The sequence below is a fragment of the Schistocerca cancellata genome, chromosome 2 (genome assembly GCF_023864275.1).
Source record: "Schistocerca cancellata isolate TAMUIC-IGC-003103 chromosome 2, iqSchCanc2.1, whole genome shotgun sequence".
NCBI classification, from domain to species: domain Eukaryota; kingdom Metazoa; phylum Arthropoda; class Insecta; order Orthoptera; family Acrididae; genus Schistocerca; species Schistocerca cancellata.
The window spans coordinates 306760908-306768454 of record NC_064627.1 but is presented as its reverse complement, the minus strand read 5'-3'; the positions used below and the strand labels follow the sequence as shown (position 1 = coordinate 306768454).

The 7547-nt window shown below is 43.7% G+C and overlaps 1 non-coding gene across 1 annotated transcript; it reads right to left on the bottom strand.

The window, feature by feature from the left end:
- Window positions 1-2379: 2379 nt before the first annotated feature.
- Window positions 2380-2463, bottom strand: Trnal-cag (transfer RNA leucine (anticodon CAG)). Its single transcript has one exon. It is a non-coding gene; the product is annotated as a tRNA-Leu (tRNA).
- Between the last annotated feature and the right edge of the window lie 5084 nt (window positions 2464-7547).

Sequence of the window (7547 nt, the reverse complement as noted above, 5' to 3'; positions counted from 1 at the left end):
ATCGAGGTATATCCCTCTCTGTATGCCTAGTCAGGAATGACTGTTAGTTTCCGTCAGTCCCGAAATCTTAGTCTCATGACCTGGGTTTGAATCCGTATGCAGAACGAGACGGTTCGTCGTGTCATTTGAAGTTCATACATATTCTCAACTAGCTGCTCGTGAATAACTTAAATTTTTAATGTCATTTTGTGTTAAATAACAAGTACGGTATGTTACTTTGAAGAGGAAATCATGAATACGACGAACTTACTACGTGCATTACCTATCTGACGTAATAATGAGAGTGGTAACATTTCAGGTATGTCATTTATTGCAATAAATGTGAGCTTACAAGCCTTAAGGACAGTCTTATCTGTGATAAGGTGTTCCCCGATATTTCTAGTATCGTGGTATTACTTTACATCTTGAGTTATTGCGATACAGAGCAGTGTTTTCTAGTGGTGACTTGTTGGAACAATTTTCAATAGTCAAACGACTGTACCAAGGAGCGGTTGCCGGCCGAAGTGGCCGTGCGGTTAAAGGCGCTGCTGTCTGGAACCGCAAGACCGCTACGGTCGCAGGTTCGAATCCTGCCTCGGGCATGGATGTTTGTGATGTCCTTAGGTTAGTTAGGTTTAACTAGTTCTAAGTTATAGGGGACAAATGACCTCAGCAGTTGAGCCCCATAGTGCTCAGAGCCATTTGAACCATTTGAAGGAGCGGTTAGAGGATCTGCTAGACAGCTGCGTTATGTGGGTTGCATGCGAATCAGGCGAAATGCAATTCAGGTCATTCGGATACTTTTGAACACGACTGTACATATACATATATCATACATATAAATCACTCGCTTCCTGTTATCAACTTCAGCCTAACGTCCAGGCCTCGAATAGCCTCCGAATGAAGAAACTAGGTTACATATAAACACTTCCACCACGATGTAATCAGCAGGCAATGGAGGTTTGTGACAGCATCCTCTTCAACACCTGATCTCAGTAACTGTTTGTCGTCAGTCGTTCTTGAATTTACTTAAATTCTGCGTAAGTTTTTAGGGCATTCCTTAAGTACTTACGTGTTTTTTTTAAACACGTGTACTACCTTTTATCTTTTTTGTCTTATAGTTCCAACTATAACTATCAAAATTTGGGTTTGTTCATAAGAGAATGCGAAGAATTTGTCCAAGAAAGCTGCATTTTTATCAGGCAATATATACGGAGTCTGTTCTTACTAATGTTACGAAATAGCAGTGCCTGTGTTATTATGAAGTACGATGCATTGTTCCTACGGACATGCACTCCTGTCGAAAGAAAATTGCACCATACTTTCGCTATTTCTATTTATTCGCCAGTACCAAGTTCTCGACTCAATAAATACGTCCTTCCTGGATGGGAATATACATAATGTACAAGAGCAGGTTAAGACACATGGACGACGACGTACTGAAATTTGGGTCTGGCGGTGATTCGTGCACGGATAGCCGAAGCTGTTAAGGCGACCAGTCGCATGAAACGGGAAATCTAGGTTCGAGTCCACACCTGGAACCAATTTTCATTGCCGTTATTACACTATAAAGCAGAAAACAAATAATATTTCATTTCTCGTTTCTCGCGGACATGCACCCTGAGTTAATTGTCCTTTGTCCAGTTTCAATAAAAGGTTTCCTCCCTTCTATCTGCAATTATTGTCCAACGCAATTTTTAATTCTCGGATTTATGTTTTACTGCTCTCTCTTTTTCTCCCTAACGAAGAGCACTTCAGATATCTAAAAAGCGATGGAGTAATATAGATATTTTTCCATGAGCATTCACAAACTACTGTCTATATGAAATAGCAGGAGGACATCTCTTATCTCTGTTAAAAACAAATGCAGAACGGCTGCATAAAATGTGATTCCTCAAATTTTTCTATGAGCATTCACGACTACTGTCTATACGAAATTGCAGGAGGACATCTCTTATCTTTGTTAAAAACAAATGCAGAACGGCTGCATGAAATGGGATTCGTCAAATACTTTCTCGCCTCCCTCCCGCCCCCACCCCCCATCCTTCTTTCTGTTGTCTGTAAATTAATTTAAAAAAGGACAAAATTGTAAATTAAAACTAGACTTTTTGTTGGTGAGCAGAGAACTTTGATTTTAAGTATGCCTTTACGTATGCAGTATTATACGTGTTGAAGATGTGTAAGTTGCAAATGATTCCACCAGAATGATACCAACAGAACAAGACAAAAAGTTTCAAGGCAACAGCTGGTATTGGGGAAGTAGTAACCTGATAGAATAAGGATTCCAACATGTTTATTTTGAAAGCCAGCAAAAAGAGAGAAAGCATGACATAATTCGTAGTTCTGTTATATCATGTGAATTATATCTTCCCTGTGCGTGACACGACGGTTGAAAATATTTGTCAGAAGTGGGATTCGAACCCACGCCCACAGAAGTGGACTGCGACCTGAACGCAGCGCCTTAGACCGCTCGGCCATCCTGACTACGGGCTGTAATTGAGACGATTGCGACTATTGACCAACGTGGCGGCCCCCACTTCTACGCATGCTCCACTCGTGCCAAGTTCCACCGGCGCGGCGCCAAGTGTGTCAATACGGAGTGACGTCACAGCCTCCCACCCGTCGGTCCCGCTCACAGGCTTCGCTCTTCGCTTTCGCTCGCCGACGTAATGACGCATCTGGACCAACAGCGCAAGTTCAAGGTGAACACCAGCGCATACAGAACAAGAAAACACTATAATTGCGTGGTCACCAAGGCTGTGGATTCTGCGGCTTATCGAAATTTACAACGTTGTTACTCTTTCAACGAGTGGATTTTGTGCGCTGCAGCTGTTCTGAAGAAAACAAGATAGGAAGTGGGAATTAAAAGAGCTATTGTCAGAGAGAAATTTATAGGCAGAAGATGAGAAAGATAGGGGAATTTGGATCGAGAACAACTATGATATTACATTAAATAGCTCAAAAGCTGGCGCGTGCAACTAATAACTTCTTATCTTACTATGTAATTCGACCCATTCATTCAAGTCAGCAGCACATTTAAGCTGTTACTACTTTACTGTTCCAGTCAACATTCCAACATTTTTAAAAAGTTTTTTTACGTTTTACTTTTTTAATCTTCGCATTGACCAGCTGGGACCACGTAATAACTTCATTTTCTCTATTTCCGTGTTGCATCCTATTTTTCCATTACTCCATCGTCTGTACATGGTGTCTTTCCCTTTCTTACGTCCAGACTGTTCCTGATTTCTTATTTTTTCTGCTTTGGAAGCGTTCTTAGTTTAGTATTTTGTTCTTGAGCAGTTTCCCTCTTTTGATTCCAATTCTTTCACATTGCTTTTTTCCTGTTCTCTTATTTCTGCAACTGATATCATTGTTCATTTCTTTTCCCAGAAATACAGGAACATTTGTTCCTTTAGCCTGTTCTCATTTATTTGGTAGAAGTGTCCGAAGAAGATTAACCGTCGGTTTGCTATTGATTCTGATATTTTCTTTCTTTATATTTTTGTAGGTCTCCTCATTACTTCTCCTTTTCCAACGCTCTGTTGTTTTAATTGCCCCATTATTTTTGTAATAATCTGTCTTTCAACAAATTTCGTACTATGTATACAATAATAATATTGGCTCAAATGGCTCTGAGCACTATGGGACTCAACTGCTGTGGTCATAAATCCCCTAGAACTTAGAACTACTTAAACCTAACTAACCTAAGGACAGCACACAACACCCAGCCATCACGAGGCAGAGAAAATCCCTGACCCCACCGGGAATCGAACCCGGGAACCCGGGCGTGGGAAGCGGGAACGCTACCGCACGACCACGAGATGCGGGCAATAATAATATTATCTCTAACAACAACGTAAACTGTGTGTTTCGTATCATAATAATAGTATAATAAATTCCATACATTGTTACTACCACTATCATTATTATTAAATGACGTTAAGAAAATAAATCAGCCGGCTTCGGTGGCCGAGCGGTTCTAGGCGCTTCAGTCCGGAACCGCGCGACTGCTACGCTCGCAGGTTAGAATCCTACCTCGGGCATGGATGTGTGTGATGTCCTTAGGTTAGTTAGGTTTAAGTAGTTCTAACTTCTAGGGGACTGATGACCTCAGATGTTAAGTCCCATAGTGCTCAAAGCCATTTTTGAAATGACTCAATCAAATTTTCCTTAGGTTCTTGTTACTCCAGTAGGCTTTCATTCTTTCCGAGAAGGCTTTCTTGCGTTCTTCTGATCCCTTTAGAGTTTACTGTTTTCATTTTGGTTGTTCTGATGTAACTTTCCATTTGTCTACTTTGCGTCTGGAGCTGTCTCTTTCTAAAGTGTCGGCTGGTCTCATTTTTGTCTTTGCCAGGTATTTTCGAGTTTCGTTCAGCCGAAGTGTTGAGTTGTTAAGTAATGTTACACAGTCTACGATCCCTCATGCCAATCACTTTCCTGTTAGGCTGCTGAGATGACCAAAGAATTTGATTCGCCTTTTCTTACCGTCAGTGCAGTTATCTGAAAACTTTTCTGTTGGTTTGATTGATTGTAGCCAGCAACCGCCTAAAATTTTCCTAATGAGCTTTCTCTCTTCTTTTTTGATTTCTTCAAGTTGTTTTTCCTGTTAAGTGTCAGTGTTTCAGTTGTTTAATGGACTGTTGATTTTATGACTGTGTTGTATTGCCGAATTTTTTTCTGTCTTGACATGGATATATTGTTGTAGAGGTTTTCAGTCTAACCGTAACTTTTTTTTTTTTTGTCTTTTTGAAGGCTATGTCGCTGCAGGTCCGATAAATTCTCACAGGCATTTTAAAGTACGGGACCCTGCCGATTGTACCGTATTTTGTTTTCAGGATCGCTATTCCTGCCTCTCAGCATAATAATTCAGATATCTCTAAAGTGATTTGTAACCCTACTTTGTCTGCACTTCTTTAAATGTCTTGAGCTGTTCAACAGAAGTCTCTTCGTCCTCTGTATCACCAGATCGTCCGCAAACGCGAGGTATGGGATGTAGAGTTTGGTTTTGGGAGAGCCCGGAAGTATTGGCATACAACACGTACGTTTCTTGAGTTCTTTTTCCCATTCTTCCCTAGCCTTGTCTAACACGACGTCGAACAGACTAAGAAAAAGTCCACCTTCTTGCCTCACACTTGTTTCAACGGCGAAGGGTTCTGAGAGTTCCGCCATAAATTTTGCTTTAGATTTCGTGTCATTGCGTGTTTGTTTTATGAATTCTCGTTCTTGTGATTTAATCCCCTCTCTTCTTAAATTTGGAATAGTGAGAACCTATCTATCGAGTCGTGCTTTTTCTTTTTTCTTTTTTAATCTACTGATGTACGTACTAGAGATTTTTGACTGAGCGTTCGCATTCTGAGTATGGTTTCGAGGGTAAAAATTTGTTTTGGGCATGACCTGTTCAGTCTGCTTCCACTGTAGTTATTCACATCTGATTTGTTGCCTTTTTATGAACCCGATTAATTATAGCACTTTTCCAGTAATCCAGGATTTTTTCGGTTTGCCAAATGTTTCGGATTATTTGTGGTAATTTCTTTGAGTGACTTGGGGCTATATTTATTAAGAGTTAAGCTACAATTCTTCCCTCCCCTTAGGCTTTGATGTTAAGTTTCTTGATGTGGGAATAAAGTGCTTGTGTAGTTGGTGACGACCTTTCTATTACTACTCCTCGGAGTATTTTCGGGACTCTGGGTTCCGGACAGTTTACACGATGTGAAAGGTGGCTAGAACTTGGAAATTTTCTTTGTCACGGATAATTTACCACCTTGTTTTCTAAAGCAGAGTACCCTTTGACTGCCCGCCCTGTTAGCCATGCGGTCTAACGCAAGTGGGAAGGAGCGCCCTGATCCCCGGCACGAATCCGACCGGCGGACTTGTGTCGAGGTCCGGTGATCCGGCCAGTCTGTGGATGGTTTTTAGGTGGTTTTCCATTTTCCTCGGCGAATGTGGGCTGATTCCCCATATTCCGCCTCAGCTACAGCTCTAGGCCCCCGGTTAACATATAATACAATACAATACCCTTTGACTTGGTCCGCAAACTCTTGTAGAATTCACGTGTGTTGTAATTTTTTAAATTGTCTTCAGCTGACTCCAGTTCATCACTGACATATTTTCGTTTATTTTGTATTAATATCTTGGCTGTTGTTTGGCAACTCAGAGGCATTTCTTCTGTTTTTCTTCTGATTTGTTGCAAATGTAATTTTGAAATGCCTTCTTTCTTTCTTCTAGTGCATTGTCACATCCTTGGTACCACCAACTGTGTTTTGGTTCTTTTGTGATGAGTGATCAGATCTTTCGTTGCTTTGATGATTTGAGGTTGAAATTTCTTCCAAACTTGTTCTTCTTATTTTTGCATTTTGTAGTCATTGATTTTGTATACACTCCTGGAAATGGAAAAAAGAACACATTGACACCGGTGTGTCAGACCCACCATACTTGCTCCGGACACTGCGAGAGGGCTGTACAAGCAATGATCACACGCACGGCACAGCGGACACACCAGGAACCGCGGTGTTGGCCGTCGAATGGCGCTAGCTGCGCAGCATTTGTGCACCGCCGCCGTCAGTGTCAGCCAGTTTGCCGTGGCATACGGAGCTCCATCGCAGTCTTTAACACTGGTAGCATGCCGCGACAGCGTGGACGTGAACCGTATGTGCAGTTGACGGACTTTGAGTGAGGGCGTATAGTGGGCATGCGGGAGGCCGGGTGGACGTACCGCCGAATTGCTCAACACGTGGGGCGTGAGGTCTCCACAGTACATCGATGTTGTCGCCAGTGGTCGGCGGAAGGTGCACGTGCCCGTCGACCTGGGACCGGACCGCAGCGACGCACGGATGCACGCCAAGACCGTAGGATCCTACGCAGTGCCGTAGGGGACCGCACCGCCACTTCCCAGCAAATTAGGGACACTGTTGCTCCTGGGGTATCGGCGAGGACCATTCGCAACCGTCTCCATGAAGCTGGGCTACGGTCCCGCACACCGTTAGGCCGTCTTCCGCTCACGCCCCAACATCGTGCAGCCCGCCTCCAGTGGTGTCGCGACAGGCGTGAATGGAGGGACGAATGGAGACGTGTCGTCTTCAGCGATGAGAGTCGCTTCTGCCTTGGTGCCAATGATGGTCGTATGCGTGTTTGGCGCCGTGCAGGTGAGCGCCACAATCAGGACTGCATACGACCGAGGCACACAGGGCCAACACCCGGCATCATGGTGTGGGGAGCGATCTCCTACACTGGCCGTACACCACTGGTGATCGTCGAGGGGACACTGAATAGTGCACGGTACATCCAAACCGTCATCGAACCCATCGTTCTACCATTCCTAGACCGGCAAGGGAACTTGCTGTTCCAACAGGACAATGCACGTCCGCATGTATCCCGTGCCACCCAACGTGCTCTAGAAGGTGTAAGTCAACTACCCTGGCCAGCAAGATCTCCAGATCTGTCCCCCATTGAACATGTTTGGGACTGGATGAAGCGTCGTCTCACGCGGTCTGCACGTCCAGCACGAACGCTGGTCCAACTGAGGCGCCAGGTGGAAATGGCATGGCAAGCCGTTCCACAGGACTACATCC